The sequence below is a fragment of the Portunus trituberculatus genome, chromosome 50 (genome assembly GCF_017591435.1).
Source record: "Portunus trituberculatus isolate SZX2019 chromosome 50, ASM1759143v1, whole genome shotgun sequence".
NCBI classification, from domain to species: Eukaryota; Metazoa; Arthropoda; class Malacostraca; order Decapoda; family Portunidae; genus Portunus; species Portunus trituberculatus.
The window spans coordinates 24,856,638-24,874,799 of record NC_059304.1 but is presented as its reverse complement, the minus strand read 5'-3'; the positions used below and the strand labels follow the sequence as shown (position 1 = coordinate 24,874,799).

The 18,162-nt window shown below is 38.3% G+C and overlaps 1 long non-coding RNA gene across 1 annotated transcript; it reads right to left on the bottom strand.

Annotated features, from left to right (window-relative positions):
• Positions 1-4,247: 4,247 nt before the first annotated feature.
• Positions 4,248-15,872, bottom strand: LOC123500090. The gene is made up of 2 exons (XR_006673170.1): positions 15,823-15,872; positions 4,248-4,572 (listed from the first exon to the last, which is right to left on the bottom strand). It is a non-coding gene; the product is annotated as an uncharacterized LOC123500090 (long non-coding RNA).
• Positions 15,873-18,162: the final 2,290 nt, after the last annotated feature.

Below are 18,162 nucleotides of genomic sequence, written 5' to 3'. Positions count from 1 at the left end.
GGGGTCATGAAAGAAAGCGGTGTTTCCTTCCCTATACCGTATTTCCCCTCCCCCCCTTTGATGCTGACTCAGGGGAGAGAGGCAGACTGTGAGGAGAGGTCGCGACAGGTCAAAACGTATCCCCAGGGTAGGATGAGGTCGCAGATTTAAAGGCAAATATGGTTGCCGTGCTGGTGGTGGTGGTAGTGGTGTCAATTCTGTCCTCTAGTAATAATTTTAATTTGATCGGTCTTTTCCTCCCTCTCACGTCGACCGTTTCTTTTTATAATCCTTTCCTTCCTTCTCTTCTCATTTGCACGTTGCCTGTAACTTAGGTTGAAATTAAAAATGAAGGCAGTGAACTATCGCAGTACCTCCTTCTCCTTCTCCTCCTCCTCCTTCTCCTCCTCCTACTACTACTACTAATACTACTACAACTATATACTTCTACTACTGCTTGTACTACTACTACTACTACTACTACTACTACTACTACTACTACTACTTATTTCTATGAGCTACGACTGGACGAACAGTTGCTAATGTATATGTGGTATGTACAGTACGTATTATATAAGTATGTATTGACACTGATGTTAGCAATAAAACTTTTCTTTTTCTACTTATCTATTTACTTATGAAAAAAAAACGTTATATACTCAACCCAAGGAATAGAAATAAAATAAAATAAAATAAAAGTAAACCTTCGAAAATGGACGATAAGAAATCCTGTGTGTGTGTGTGTGTGTGTGTGTGTGTGTGTGTGTGTGTGTGTGTGTGTGAAGCAGCCTATAGAATGCATTTTGAAAGGAGACAGAGAAACGTGGTTACGCATATTTATTCGTTATTCCTATGTATTCGAGCTAGCTGATGTTGCCAAGTCACTAAGGAACACAAACACACACACACACACACACTGGTCATTATGTGTGTGTGTGTGTGTGTGTGTGTGTGTGTGTGTGTGTGTGTGTGTGTGTGTGTGAGAGAGAGAGAGAGAGAGAGAGAGAGAGAGAGAGAGAGAGAGAGAGAGAGAGAGAGAGAGAGAGAATCATTGAACCATATAAAAAGAAAAAAAAAAAAAAAGAAAAAAAAAACATGAAATCTGAGTCACTAAACATGCAAGATATAGGAGAGGAAATACGAGACAAAGAACAGGGAGAAGCGGGGGAAGAAAGTCGACATAGAGGAGATAGAGTAACAATGTACGTAGATTCTCTCTCTCTCTCTCTCTCTCTCTGGTCAACAGGATATATTTGCTAACATCCCTACCACAATACTACCCCTCTCATTCTTTTAACCCTCCCTCGCCCTCTCTTCCTCCCTCCCTCCAGCCCCTTTCATGCTCTTCCTCCCTCCCTCCCTTTCCTAACCACGACCTTACCACTCTCAGACTTCACCCTAACTAACCGCTCCCACATTGCCACCACCTTTTCTCTCTCTCCCTGAACCCTCCTTCCTTCTTTCGCCTGATAGATACTACATAAAAAAAAAAAAAGAAAACAACAACAACAACACTGAGGAGTTCTAGAGAATTAGAAACGACGCTCATAATTCAAATAACTGCCATATTAGAGCAGTTGTGTTTTGTGCATGTTTGGTATTTGCATGTGTTCGAATGAATGGAGAATTCTAATTCTTGAAGGGAACCCCTTCAGTACCAGGACGCGTTTTCATAGTTATTCTGCTTACTATTTGACGATTTTAAGGCCGTTTCACACCAGAGACGAGGCACACGACGCACCAGAGTCGGGCTGACTTTAGTTGCTATGGGTATGTTCACACGCGATGCTAGGCGAGACATTCCCTGTAGTAGAGACTGGACCTGCAGCGAAGGAAGGTAGTATTATATGTTCCCCTGACATGGAGGAGTTGGAGGAAAAAAAAAGTTATTAATATTATCTTTAGCCTTGAATAATAAGAGGAAAAAGAATTGGGTACATGAAGCAAATATGAAACGACTGGAGAGTGGTGAATATCATCATCTTATTCAAGAACTAGAAATGAATAAGGGAAATTTTGACAGCATTTCAGACTGATTCCAGCTCAGTTCTCTGAAGTTCTATCATTCAATGAACAAGATATTAAGAAACAAGGTATCAACTACAGGACATCCATTAGTTCACGGTAAAGGACAGTGAGTGAGTGAGGGAGAGTTGAAGAATAAATTAAATTGTCTAAAATACCCAAAACTTATGATAGAAATGTGTCCCAGTACTGAAGGAGTTAAGAATATAGGAAGGAGGAATGGGGAGGATGAGAGAGCGGAAAGAGGTGCAAAGTGAAGAGAAAGAGGGGGAGGGAAACAGATGACAAAGAAAATAGGAAAGAGAGAAGGAAAGTAAACGGGTGCAGGGATAGATTGACGATGAAGGAAAATGGAAGAGTAGCAGAGAAGAAAGAAGGGAGTTAAGTGTGAGAAAGTAAGATGAAGAAGAGGTACTGGAAGACTGGGGAAGGAGTCAGGGAGAAAGAGGAAGGGGATGGTAAGGAAAGGTGAGAGAAGAGGCAGGTAAAAGATTGGGAGGGAGGGATGAAGGAATGATCTCTATTTAACCCTTTCTTTCTTTTCTCCCTCGTCGTCCTTCTCTCTCTCTCTCTCTCTCTCTCTCTCTCTCTCTCTCTCTCTCTCTCTCTCTCTCTCTCTTGCATCATTGACATCATTCACACATTACTGATCATAACAACAACAGCAACAACAACAACAACAACAGTAATACCACCACCACCACCACCACCATCACCATCACCATCACCACCACGACCACCACTTTACCATCACCAATTGAACACATTTTTTTTTTTCACAGTCGCCTGAAGTAGATACCGCCCCTTCTTCCTTCCTCCCTTTCTGCGTGGAGGGGGAAGGAGAGGAAGAGAGGGAAGATAAGAGGAAGTAGGGCAGGGAATAGGGGGTGATGAGGGAGGTGGAGACAAGGATGACTCAGAGCGCAGGCAAAGGTGACCATGAGCGTGAGAGTGACAATACACACACACACACACACACACACACACACACACACACACACCTCAAATCAGCTCACTCCCTCTGACTCACTCTACTTTTGTCATGATCAGAGAGAGAGAGAGAGAGAGAGAGAGAGAGAGAGAGTGATGATGACTCATTAATAGTTCCTCATCATGGCCAAAACACACACATACACACACACACACACACACACACACACCTAGGTTTTCCTAAAGATGTTAATTTTTACTTAGAGCATTTTAATTAATTTGCAACCTCTCTCTCTCTCTCTCTCTCTCTCTCTCTCTCTCTCACTAAAGGAAGAACAACATCAGCAACAAAGACAACAGCAACAACTCACGTACTATAACGTACTATAAATGTTTATCTATGGAACCGATTCGACACTTCGGGATGAACTACTGAGAGCATCGAATCCTGTCGAGAGGAGTCAAGGCATTTCCTCCAGGCGGCGAAGTTCTCAGGAGGACCCTAAACACCTCTCATGGGACAGCAGTGGAGGCTGATTTGATCTAAATACAAGTAAATCAGTCGCACCAACGAGACTTTGCTGCTGATTATGCCTAAATGTTATTATTGTTGTTGTTCGTGTGTGTGTGTGTGTGTAATTCACTGTTTGATCTGCTGCAGTCTCTGACGAGACAGCCAGACGTTACCCTAAGGAACGAGCTCAGAGCTCATTGTTTCCGATCTTCGGATAGGCCTGAGACCAGGCACACACCACACACCGGGACAACAAGGTCACAACTCGATTTACATCCCGTACCTACTCACTGCTAGGTGAACAGGGGCTACACGTGAAAGGAGACACACCCAAATATCTCCACCCGGCCGGGGAATCGAACCCCGGTCATCTGGCTTGTGAAGCCAGCGCTCTAACCACTGAGCTACCGGGCCGTGTGTGTGTGTGTGTGTGTGTGTGTGTGATGCTATATACTCATGTAGTATAATAGTGTATGCTGTTAGTTCCTTCCTTATACAGAGCCAATCTTCTACAATCTACATCATCATGATTACTTAAGTATATGAATCCGCGAGGTGACACACACACACACACACACACACACACACACACACACACACACACACAACATAAAACAACACACACACACACACACACACACACACACACACACACACACTCTCTCTCTCTCTCTCTCTCTCTCTCTCTCTCTCTCTCTCTCTCTCTCTCTCTCTCTCTCTCTCTCTCTCTCTCTCTCTCTCTCTCTCTCCATTTTCCTCATAATTCAATGACACCTTGCTAATGATACTAAACAGGTAATATGAAACCTTTACTGTTTATTTCACATATTTACTTTTTTTCATATAGCACTTAAATTGTACTTAACCTTCTGTAATAGTAGCAAATTTCTAAGCAGACCAAACAAAGTAAAACAGTGGATCCTTTCTCGTGTTTATACGAGTATTCTGCAGTGACTCAGTGCCCCGTCTTGTGACCGTCAGTCAGGGATCGAGGTTGTTTTTGACACCCACCACCAAGTCATTCTCCCGCACTTCGGTGCGCCACGTGGCTGGAGGAATCCATAGGAGTAGACTTGACAATGCATGGAGGTGTAACGCGTGACTGAGCTGATCTGATCTGAAAGCTGCGTCATTGGGATTAGTTAAACAATTACCAATAAATTAACTAGAGTCAGTGAAGCAAGTACTCGGGAGTAAATTTACCGTCCGATGTAAGGGATGTTGTCAAGGAAAGTGTTGCGTGTATATTCTTCTTATTGTTTTTTGTACAGTTTTGTTATGTTATCTACCATGCGTTTTCTGTTTCGATTTTATCTATTTTAAAAGGTGGTGTCTACCTGCACTATTCCATCTATTCTAGACTGAAGTTAAATACTATAAAATACTATCTAAAGAGAGTCCTTACGTCACGGAGGAATTTATTCTAGAATTAGAAAATATAGTTAATTTTGCAATGAAAAATAAAACTGAGGTAATAGTACTAAATTGGGATTGAAGTATACATTACAATCAGGAAATTTATTGCCACTCATCTAACAATAGTCCTTACATCAAGGAGGAATGCAACAAAAAGGTCATTATAACATCGTGATGGAGTATTCACCATGAACATTCGTCTAAATGCGTCTGAACCTGGAGCTCCAGAATAGCTCTAAGCTTTGTGTTAAACGGAGATGAAACGTGAATTTCGAAACACTACACCTATGCATCCTGGATTGTTGCTGATTTAGCACGGCAGATAACACGCCAAAACAGACTCGTACCAAGTAGGCAAATATAACGAAATAAGAACAGTAAAACAGGAGCCTCACTCCTTTCAGGGTAGGATATAAACGAATATTTCTATGTCTTCATTTTTCACCATGCCTCCACGCGAACAAAGTACAATATTTACCATTTATTCCCTTATGACCTAGCCCTTTTCAACTGGGGATGTTGGGTCTTGCTGGCGCTCTAAAAGGCGTTGTGTGTCTAGCAACATCAGCAACAAGCAAGGCTGCCACTCGTAGGGGAAATCCCCTACAGTAGGTGATTTTAGCTTAATGTAGGGGGTAGGGGACACCTACGGGGAAAATAGCAATTTGAAAGGGAAACGAGAGTTTATTGACAATATGTAAGGGATATTTTTTTTTTTATTTCAAACATAAATATTTGTCTGGACACCCATTATAGTTTATGAAATATGGATATATATGTCTGGACACCCATTATAGCTTATGAAATATGGATCATATACATATACACACACACACACACACACACACACACACACACACACACACACATATATATATATATATATATATATATATATATATATATATATATATATATATATATATATATATATATATATATATATATATATATATATATATATATATATGACGCAACATGTGGGAGTATGGTGCAATGTGGCGAGACACTCTCCATTAGGACGAGAGTCGATCGCTTATTTCCCGCGTACATCGTCCAGTCTGACATGATAATATACCGAAGAAAAGTGAATTTTTCGATACCAGAAAGTTTTTTTTTTATTTCTTCTGTAGTAAAAGAATAAAACTGCAAAAAGTATAAATACGTTTATTTTCACACAATAATATATGCATGTACAAATAGGAATTTTGGGATTGGCGTATGTGAAAAGTAAGGAAAAATGTGCACGTTTGGTAGGTAAAAGTAGGGGAAATGCGCGCGAGTGGTAGGGAGGAATGAAAATTTAGAGTGGCAGCCCTGGCAACAAGCAGGTGGTGCTGAGTAGGTCTGCGGGTCATGGAGAGTGGGGTGTGTGGCTGGCGGCAACCAAACGGAAACGGCCATGACCTTGACTTTGAGAGTGTGGCTGAAGGTTCTGTTGTGGCGGCGCAACGAACGGTGCTACAAGTTCAAACGAGAATGATGAGGAAGCGTCTGGGTGAAGTAAAAGGAAGGAGAGGTATCCAACGCAGGCAATTTATTCATGAATCAAAACACAGTGACTTTGAACTGACTAGCTGGGGTTACATTGCTCGAAAGTATAGCAGTGGAGGAACGCTGGGGAAAAAAAAAAAAGTCAAATTAACTCACGTCTTTCCTCTTACTTTCTTCTACATATTCTTACCTCTGATTCTGTTATGATTATGTTTTATTTTGTAGCGTCTCTTGCAAGGAAAACCTAACACCCAATTATCTATTATTTATCTGATAGCGAATATACAGCAGCAGCAGCAACATTTCTTCTATTAGAGTAATCCCTTGCTTGGATGGCTGATTGTGTTTTTGTTAGGGTAAAAGATGAAAGTTGTGGTTCACGGTTTTTCCTAGTCGTGACTTATGTTTTGAGCGGTTTCCCACAAGGATCTATTGTAGGACCCATGCTATTCTTGATTTATATTAACCATATTGTTTCTGAACTTAAGAGTAAAGTTGTCTTGTTTGCTGATGACTTGAAACTCGATTATCTTGCTCTTCCACTTACCAAATCAGATGAGTTACCGGCTAGTATTATTATAGAGAATGATGTGTCTTTTTTGTACCGAAGGAGTCTTTCTTGGACCCTTAACTTCTGTCAACAAATGTGCTCGTACTCACTTCAGCAATCAGCAGATACAATTTTGTACATGTTGACTATTATAATGGGGTGAATCCTGTTCCAATAAGAATGAATTTAGAGACCTGGGTATTTTAGTGGATTCTTTCTTGAAATTTCACTTGCATATAAGATTTTTTTTCTTTTTATGCAGGAGGGAAGCCAGCCAAGGGCAACAGAATATATAAAAAAAGTTCCACTTGAGTGCTGGTTCCCTTAAAGAGAAACGAAGAGTTAGTGAAAATTAAGGAAGAAATGCCTTGAAACCTCCCTCTTAAAAGAAGTCAAGTTGTAGGAAGACGGAAATACAGAACCAGGCAGGAAGTTCCAGAGTTTGCCACAGAAAGGTATGAATGATTGAAAGTACTGGTTAACTCTTGCGTTAGAAAGTTGGACAGAATAAGGGTGAGAGGAAAAAGAAAGCCTAGTGCAGTGAGGCCGCAGGAAGAGGGGAGGCATGCAGTTAGCAAGATCAGTAGAACAGTTAGCATGAAAATAGAGATAAAAAATAGAAAGAGATGCAACATTTCGGCGGTGAGAAAGAGGCTGAAGGAAGTCAGTTAGAGGAAGGAAGTTGATGAGACGAAAAGCTTTTGATTTCACCCTATCTAATAAAACTGTGTGACTGGAACCCCTCTCAAAAATGCGAAGAGTACTTCATACAGGGATGGATAAGGCCCTTGTACAGAGTTAGCAGTTGGAGGGGCGAGAAAAACTGGCGGAGACGCCTCAGAACGCCTAACTTCATAGAAGCTGTTTTTAGCAAGAGATGAGATGTGAAGTTTCCAGTTAAGATTATGAGTAAAGGACAGACCGAGGATATTCAGTGTGGAAGAGGGAGACAGTTGAGTGTCATTGAAGAAGAGGGGATAGTTGTCTGGAAGGTTGTGTCGAGTTGATAGATGGAGGAATTGAGTTTTGAGGCATTGAAAACTACTAGATTTTCTCTGCCCCAATCGGAAATCTTAGAAAGATCAGAAGTCAGGCGTTCTGTGGCGTCCCTGCGTGATCTGTTGACTTCCTGAAGGGTTGGTCGTCTCTGAAAGGACGTGGAAAGATGTAGGTGGTATCATCAGCGTAGGAGTGGATAGGGCAAGAAGTTTGGTTAAGAAGATCATTAATGAATAATAGAAAGAGAGTGGGTGACAGGACAGAACCCTGAGGAACACCACTATTAATAGATTTAGGAGAAGAACAGTGGCCGTCTACCACAGCTGCAATAGAACGGTCGGAAAGGAAACTTGAGATAAAGTTGCAGAGAGAAGGATAGAAACCGTAGGAGGCAGTTTGAAATCAAAGCTTTGTGCCAGACTCTATCAAAAGCTTTTGATATGTCTAACGCAACAGCAAAAGTTTCACCGAAATCTCTAAAGAGGATGACCAAGACTCAGTAAGGAAAGCCAGAAGATCACCAGTAGAGTGACCTTGACGGAAGCCATACTTGCGATCAGATAGAAGATTGTGAAGTGACAGATATTTAAGAATCTTCCTATTGAGGATAGATTAAAACTTTAGACAAGCAAGAGATTAAAGCTATAGGACGGTAGTTTGAGGGATTAGAACGGTCACCCTTTTTAGGAACAGGCTGAATGTAGCAAACTTCCAGCAAGAAGGAAAGGTAGAAGTCGATAGACATAGTTGAAAGAGTTTGGCCAAGCAAGGTGCAAGCACTGGTTTTGAGAACAATAGGAGGGACCCCATCACGTCCATAAGCCTTCCGAGGGTTTAGGCCAGTGAGGGCATGGAAAACATCATTACGAAGAACTTTAATTGTAGGCATGAAATACTCAGAGGGAGGAGGAGAAGGAAAGACAAGCCCAGAATCATCCTAGGTGGAGCTGTTAGCAAAGGTTTGAGAGAAGAGTTCAGCTTTAGAGACAGAAGAGATGGCAGTGGTGCCATCAGAATGAAATAAAGAAGGGAAAAATGAATAAGTAAAGTTATTGGAGATGTTTTTGGCTAGATGCCAGAAGTCTCGAGGGAAGTTTGAGTTTGAAAGATTTTGACATTTTCTATTTATGAAGGAGTGTTTGGCAAGTTGAAGAACAGACTTGGCATGATTCCTGGCAGAAATATAAAGTGCATAAGATTCAGGAGATGGAAGGCTCAAGTACCTACTGTGGGCAAACTCCCTATCATGTATAGCACGAGAACAGGCTATGTTAAACGAAGGTTTAGGAGAGTTTTGGTTGAGAGAAAGAATGAGGAATGTACGCCTTCATGTCACCATCATCTCTGTTATGTGTTCAGCACAAAGGTCTCTGACACGGAAACAGTAATCATTTCAGGGAAAATCAGCATAATACTCGTATCTCCTCAGGTCCCCCTAATTGGCAGAAACAAAATGCCGGAGGCACTTCCGCTTTGTGGGATCCTGAGGAGGCGCTGGAGAAATAGGACAAGATACAGAAATGAAATTGTGATCGGAGGAGCCCAACGGAGAAAATAGGGTAATAGCATAAACAAAAGGATAAGAGGTAAGGAAAAAATCAAGAATGTCGAGCATATCTCCAACACGGTCATGAATAAGAGTAGAGTGTTGTACCAGTTGCTCTAGGTAATGGAGGATTGCAAAGCTGAAGGCTAGTTCACTAGGAAGATCAGTGAAGGGAGAGGAAAGCCAAAGCTGGTGGTAAACATTGAAATCTCCAAGAATGGAGATTTCTGTGAAAGGGTAGAGGGACAGAAAGTGCTCCACGACCGCACTAGAGGCCTTGGAATTCTCTTCCTGAGTAGGTTGTGTCTGCTTCTTCATTGCCAGCATTTAAGCGTTAGCTGAGTGAATTTTTGGGTGATATTCTTTTTGAGTATTTGTAGTTGTCTGGAGTTGTCTTATTTTCTTTGCATCCATACTAGCCACCCATTGCCTTTTGGTTTGTTTTCTTTCTTTTGCTCTTTTGGATGGATGATGCAGAAGATATTGGTAAGGGACTGCCCTCATCATGGTAAGATCATCGTCAACAACAATAACAACAACAATAATTAAAATAAAAATAGTAATAATAATAATAATAATAATAATAATAATAATAATAATAATAATAATGATAACAACAACAACAACAATAATAATAATAATAATAATAATAATAATAATAATAATAATAATAATAATAATAATGATAATAACAATAATAATAATAACAAAAAATGACAGTGATAATGATTATGATGATAATAATAATGATAATAATAATGATAATAGTAATAATAATGATAATAGTAATGATAATAGTAATAATAATGATAATAATAATAATAATAACAACAACAACAACAACAACAACATCAACAATAACAACATCTACTACTACTATTATTACTACACTACTATTACTACTGCTGATGTTGGTGGTTGTGCTGGCGCTGGTGGAGGTGCTGCCGCTGTTGCTGCTGCTGCTGCTGCTGCTGCTGCTCCTACTACTACTACTACTACTACTACTACTACTACTACTACTACTACTACTACTACTACTACTACTACTGTAGCAAAGCGTTATTACTATCATAATCATCATCATCATCATCGTTATGATCATCATAAACACCAATACAATGCCATAAACAATATCAAATAACCACATCATGACTCATTAATCGAATGACCGAGCCTGAGAGAGAAAGAGGAAGAGGTGGAGGGGTGAAAATGCAAGGATGGAAGCGTAAATACGTTATATTCAGGAATGAGAGCCAGTGTTGTGTTAGGAGACTCAAAAAGGTGCAGAACACCAAAAAAAGGCAAGAATGGACGCTAGAATTGTAAAATGCAAAGCAGGAGGAGTAGAAATATGGATTGCAAGGATGGAATATGCTGAGATGCTGAGTTTGCACGGCGCGTGAATTGTGATGCATGGTGGGACTTTCGACAGCGGGAAAAGAAACAAAGGTAGTGATAATGATTAGTCACCAAACACACCGGTGTTTCGAATCTCCGTACATAGATAAGTAATTCAACAAAGACGTTGCCGCCGTCGCGTTATCTCTCTCTCTCTCTCTCTCTCTCTCTCTCTCTCTATGAGCAAGTTTTAACCATGCAACCATTCAAAACTCCAAATATAGGAAATGTACAGTGGTATATAAACTTTTCTTTTTTGTTTTGTTTGGAAGGCAATTGCTCGTGTTGTCCATCTTTACCTTCACTAAAGTGACCTGATAATGAACGAAGAACTAAATATAATCACTAATTGACTTATTAATCACCCACCAGTTTGATATAGGAGTAGCTTTTCTATCATTACCCTCACTAAAGTCTCTCTCTCTCTCTCTCTCTCTCTCTCTCTCTCTCTCTCTCTCTCTCTCTCTCTCTCTCTATATATATATATATATATATATATATATATATATATATATATATACATATATATATATATATATATATATATATATATATATATATATATATATATATATATATATATATATATATATATATATATATATATATATATATATATATATATATATATATATATATATATATATATATATATATATATATATATATATATATATATATATATATATATATATATATATATATATATATATATATATATATATATATATATATATATATATATATATATATATATATATATATATATATATATATATATATATATATATATATATATATATATATATATATATATATATATATATATATATATATATATATATATATAGAGAGAGAGAGAGAGAGAGAGAGAGAGAGAGAGAGAGAGAGAGAGAGAGAGAGAGAGAGAGAGAGAGAGAGAGAAAGTAAACAGTTAGTTAATGAACAACTTGGTGCGGAGTAAAGGAAATGCTTGCAAACTTTACGGTGCTGTTGTTTGTAGTGAAGGAATGTGATTAAAGTGTATACGTTTCCGAAATACGTGTGAACGCAGGAAATTAATGTGTTTTAACTTGGAGTGAAATAATGTTGTAAAGTGAGAGGAGGTAGGTGTATGGGCAGGGAGGCCAGCAGGGAAAAACACGTGAATTTACGGATGTGCACCGAAATCAGGTATACCGAAATACCGATGTTATAGCTTTAACATTACTGGTATTGCCAGTACTAGAAATGTTTCAATATACCGCTATTTCGGTATTTTTTCGATATTTTCTTTCGGTATTATAATTTTTTGTACGGCACTGAATGCACCAACCCCATGAATATATGCAAGTTCGCCCACAAGTCATTTCGCCCACAAGGCATAATACATTATATTTCCCGAACGTGGATCCACAGCTCCACATGACCACCTTCAAACTGGAGTGTTTTTAAAACCAGTCCGTTAGCACCAATAACGATATCGAAGTTTTTTTTTTTTCTATGTAAGAGGGAAAGGAAAGGCTGGTCAAGGGCAACATCAAATAATAAAAACCCACTTAATCATCACTCCCCTTGCAAGTCCGGGAGAGTGTGTGAATCTCTCTCTCTCTCTCTCTCTCTCTCTCTCTCTCTCTCTCTCTCTCTCTCTCTCTCTCTCTCTCTCTCTCTCTCTCTCTCTCTCTCTCTCTCTCTCTCTCTCTCTCAGAATTCTTTTACATATACTTCTTTCTTTCTCTCTTCCTTCTTTCATTCACCCATGCACTTTCCTCTCTTTCTCCTTCTATCCCTCCTATCCCTTCTTCCATTATCTCTCTCATCCACTTACCTCTTCTCTTTCCCCTTTCCTCTTAAACTTAAAGTTGAAGAACAGACTTGGCATGATTCCTGGCAGAAATATAAGAAATATAAAGTACATGAGATTCAAGAAATGGAAGGCTCAAGTACCTTTTGTGGCCAACCTCTCTATCATGTATAGCACAAGAACAGGCTGTGTTAAACCAAGGTTTAGAAGATTTTTGGTTGAGAGAAAGAATGAGGAATGTACGCCTCCATGTCAGACACTATCACCTCTGTTATGTGTTCAGCACACAGAGATGGGTCTCTGACACGGAAACAGTAATCACTCTATGGAAAAATCAGCATAATACCTCTTCAGGTCCCCCTAACTGGCAGAGGCAAAACGTCAGAGGCACCTCCGCTTTGGGGGATCCTGAGGAGGCGCTGGAGAAACAGGACAAGATACAGAAATGAGATTGTGATCGGAAGAGCCCAACGGAGAAGATAGGGTGACAGCATAAGCAGAAGGATTAGAGGTAAGGAAAAGATCAAAATATTTAGGCGTATCTCCAAGAAGGTCATGAAAATGAGTAGGGTGTTGCAGCAGTTGCTCTAGGTCATGGAGGATAGCAAAGTTGAAGGCTAGTTCACCAGGACGGTCAGTGAAGGAAGAGGAAAGCCAAAGCTGGTGGTGAACATTGAAATCTCCAAGGATGGAGATCTCCGCAAAAGGGTAGAGGGACAGAATGTGCTCCACTTTGGAAGTTAAATAGTCAAAGAATTTACTTTAACCAGAGGGGTTAAATTTAGTTAGAGAATGACTATTGAGTCTAAGCCAGATGGTGGAAAACTCGGAAGATTCAAGAGCGTGGGCATGAGAGCAAGTTAAGTTATTGAGCACATAGACGCAACATCCAGCTTTGGAGCGAAAATGAAGATAGAGAAAGTAGGAGGGAACAGAAAAGGAGCTACTGTTAGTTGCCTCAGACAGCTGTGTTTCGGTGAGGAAAAGAAGATGAGGTTTAGTAGAGGAGAGGTGGTGTTCTACAGATTGAAAATTAGATTATGAACGCGAATGTTGCAGGAGTTAATGAAAAGAAAAGTTGAGGGAGGTGTCAAGACATTTTGGGTCGTCACCGAGAGAGCAGTCTGATCTTGGGACGTTTCTGATCCCCTCCCTAGAAAGGGTCTCCGAGGCTGGATTTGAAGTCGCCATTTTGAATTTTGAGTTTTAAGTTAAGTGTGTGTGTGGTGGGGGGGGGGTAAGTGCATGTAGTAGTTTGGTGTGGAGAATGAGAGTTGTCTTTAGAGGGCAGGCTGTGACTGCCCCCTAGAGTTGTGAGACACAAAGGCAAGCGTTCAACGAGATCACAACTACCTTTAATGGAAGGTTCACAGCACCTCTTGAACTAGAGCTATTAGGCCTTGCTGGGAGTAAATTATCGTTTCGGTAGGTGTCTAGTACTTCCTCCAATGAGTCAAGTGTAGTGAGGCCGTGTGAAGTACTGGATTATACTATGTAATATTTTTTCTTGTATTTACTTTGTGGTGACTGACATATCCTTTTCCGGTGAGGTGAGGTGATTCGAAAACGACGTGATTGTGGGGAGAGAGCTCTCTTGATATTATTCAATCAATTTGTTTATTTATTTATTTATTTTTTCTTCTAATTAATTTTATTGAAAAGTTTTGTGAACCTGTATTCCTGTGGCAACCATTTAAAATTATAACCAGTGCTTTTAATTCAGCTACAGCTACCATTTGGAAAAAACAAAGATCCAAAACTTAAAAGTTTCATAATCATCACACTACCTATACAACATATGTAATCCCTCTGAGAATGCAATTTATTATTATTATTTTTTTAATAATTCCCAACAGTAGCTACTTTGCACACATAGATATCCTTTATTTAAGCACTTAAATATATAAAAACTTGAAAATATAAAAATATGTGCTGCTCAATATATGATCACTCACAGAAATTAACTACAAAATCTCCTACCAACTCATGACCATAGGACTCGAAATCGTGGTAACCTTCTACACCTAGCTCATCGCCTCACAATATTTCTTCATTAAGCTTTACGTATATAAATGTAGATCCTGTTGTATGAAACTCTATTCCACCTCATATTCATAATGCTCTCTCTCTTACTATATTCAAAAGAAATCTAAAAAGATACATCTTGAATTCATATTAATTGTTTAGTCTCCCATATTAAATTGATCTAATTTGTACTTTTTGTTATAATAAATCTGCATTTAATTCCATACATAGCTAATTCTTGCACTGAGTTGTCATAGATTCTTTACAATTACATTATTTTATAATCATGGTCTTTCGTTATTACGTATATCATTATCACTATTGTTATTATTAGTTATTTTCATTCTTATATTATCAGTTACCTTTGTCAACATTATCATCACTATTTTGTTATTACTATTACTGTTATTATTGCTATTATTATTATTTTTTTTTTATTATTATTATTATCATAATTATTGTTATTATAATTATTAAGATTATTATTATTATTATTATTATTATTATTATTATTATTATTACTACTTCTACTACTACTACTACTACTATTTTATTATCATAGATTTTTCCATTTATTTTTATCATTGCATTATTATTATTATTATTATTATTATTATTATTATTATTATTATTAATAATATTTCATGATTATTATTATTGTACATACCTCATATGTCGGCAAAATTTTCAGTTTGTTTCAAATTGCCTGAAAATCTTTGCTTATTATAGGCTAGCTAGTTTTTTGGATATTACAAATTATGATAGCATTCATATGACATTTTTACATGAACTGGTGATAAATGTTTCAAATGTTCTCTCTCTCTCTCTCTGTGTGTGTGTGTGTGTGTGTGTGTGTGTGTGTGTGTGTGTGTGTGTGTGTAGGCGCGCTGGCAGAATCTCCAATGACTCACTAAGGATGTGTTTTTACTAATCAAACCCATCGATGTAGGGTCGAGGAAAAGCAGTATTTCCTCTGACAATTTATTTGAGTAGGCTTGACCGTAAGATCTTTTTGGACAAAGTTTCTTTATGTTACTTCTTGTAAGTAACATTATCCACTGGTATAAAAACACTTTCAGAACATTACACTAGTTATAAACTACGCATGCAATCAAGTTGGTACTATGACATTTGGTTTATACTTCAAAAAATCGGATGTTTACCTTATCATCTCCCTGCGCATATCTGAATCTGACGGCCTCTCTCTTGTGAGTGTAGCGTGAAGAGTGAAGACTCGTGATGCCTTGAGGCTATACCGCTTTTTAGGGTTAGCAAACACCCAAACAATATCGCATCGAGGCGACACCTTAAATGGCATTGAATACTGACACTAAGTACGTTACGTGTTTTCATGCACGTAGAAAAATATTAAACACTTGTAAGGATGATAGAGGAATAATTATAACATGTAAACCTTACATACATTAACACTGTCTGTCTGTCTGTCTGTCTGTCTCTCTCTCTCTCTCTCTCTCTCTCTCTCTCTCTCTCTCTCTGATGTGTCACCACAAGGGTAAGATCATTGACGCACCCTTGATTACAAGTCACCTAAAACTACTTTGTGTGATTGTATTCACATACTGTCCGAAAGTGTTAGATGAAAGAAACTTTTTAAAACCAAATAAAGAAATATGTACCGATACCGATATTACCGTTGTTTTAAAGGAAATATCGGTATACCGAAAAGAACCTTACCATTACATTTCAGAATTAAGATAGGTAATACCAAAACCGACTTTTTTTTTTTGTCGATACTGTACATTCTTACACATGATAAGGATGACAACACATGAGTGCTAAAGCCCCGTACATGCATCAAGTATCAGATACGTATTGCAGTAGTGGTGTTGAAAAAATAACAAGCGGCCAAACTGCTGCAACACTGCTCACTTTGTTCTCGTGCACCGCTGGTCACTTCTGATTTAGCTTTATTTACGTAGGAATGTCTGTGTCTGCCAATGAGGTATTCTGCTAAGAGACTGTACTGTGGACTACAGTTGCTCTGCATACTGCAAAAAAAAGAAACTTTTGAGGAAGAAACATCAAATCTTGTGGTGTAAACAATGGCTTTGTCAGCGATCTCTGAAGCTTCAGTCAAATATTTTTGGACCTACAAATCGAAATTCCAACAGACCTAAAAAAATTGTAAGAATGCTAGTCACTGCATTTCATAAATTTTTTGTCAAAAGTCGAGTCGTACATTAATTGTAACGGCTCAGATCGGAGCTGTAGCTGGGTGCGCATCATCTCACTCTGAAGTCTGGTGCATCGCTGAGCACTAACCAGCAACTTGACATTGGAGCAGTGCTTTCAACACCCAAAATCTTAAATTCCTTTAACCTCTCGTAAAATTTCCTTAGATTTCCTTGACCTCACTCCAACATTTCTTTATATTTTCTCTAACTTTCTCAGGTATAATTTTTTGCATTCTTTTCATTCAAGCTAAACAGAGGTTGTCATATAAAAGTACTATTTGTCTTTTTAATCGTTTAATTAATTGTTTAACAATTACTTATTAATTCACAAAAATTCATAAAAATAATTCATAATTCATAAAAATAATTCAGATCTTGTTTAGTGTAAATAAATAAATCCTACATGCCAACTGAAATAAGTATTCTTTCTCTTTGGTACAATAAGACTATAACAATATATGTTCCTTTCACATAAATTACACAAATTCCCATAGACCTCTGTAACACTGGACTCCAGTGTTACAGAGGTCCATGGTACAGGATATATCCTACATGCCAATTTAAAATACACAATCTTCTCTTTGGTGCAATTAATAAGACTATGAAAATCTATATTCTGTGGTATGAATAAATATACTGTATCCTACATGCCAAAAAATACATTTTCTTCTCTTTGGGCATTGTTGCAATAAACAAAACTACAAATATAAAATTTATACTCCTGTCACAAAGGTAACACAACACAACTTTCCTCTCTGGCAGAGTCTGGCTCTCCCCATCTCTTTCCTTATATGGCATACCAACAGTGATACTAAATTGTAAACATTATTTTTCCTTGAAACCACTTAGGAATAGTTTTCTGATATTTGAACATTCATCATTATCTGCACTGGCTTTCATTTTACTGTGGAGTCTAAGCATACTATGTGGTGGATCTATGACTGCAGCCTGATGTTGAACTTTCCTCTGGAAAGCTGTCTTTGCTGTAATTAGACCAAGTACGCTTTCATTCTTAAGTGATGCTCGATGGTCATTCTTAATCAGTTTCAGTTGACTAAACAATCTTTCTACAGCTGCATTTGAGTAAGGGAGTGAGAACAGTAGTGAAACCATCCTGCTGAGCTGTGGATTCTGTATATTCCCTGCTATATTTTTGGCTTCAAAAACTGATTGCCAAAACACACTGTGTTCTAAACTTTTTGACACACTAGAACTCATAGATAGTTGTCTCCATTCAAGGTTTGTTTGCTGTAGGTCAACAACATCCTTCAAGTATGGCAACCTTTCAAAAAATAGGGGCCAGTGAAG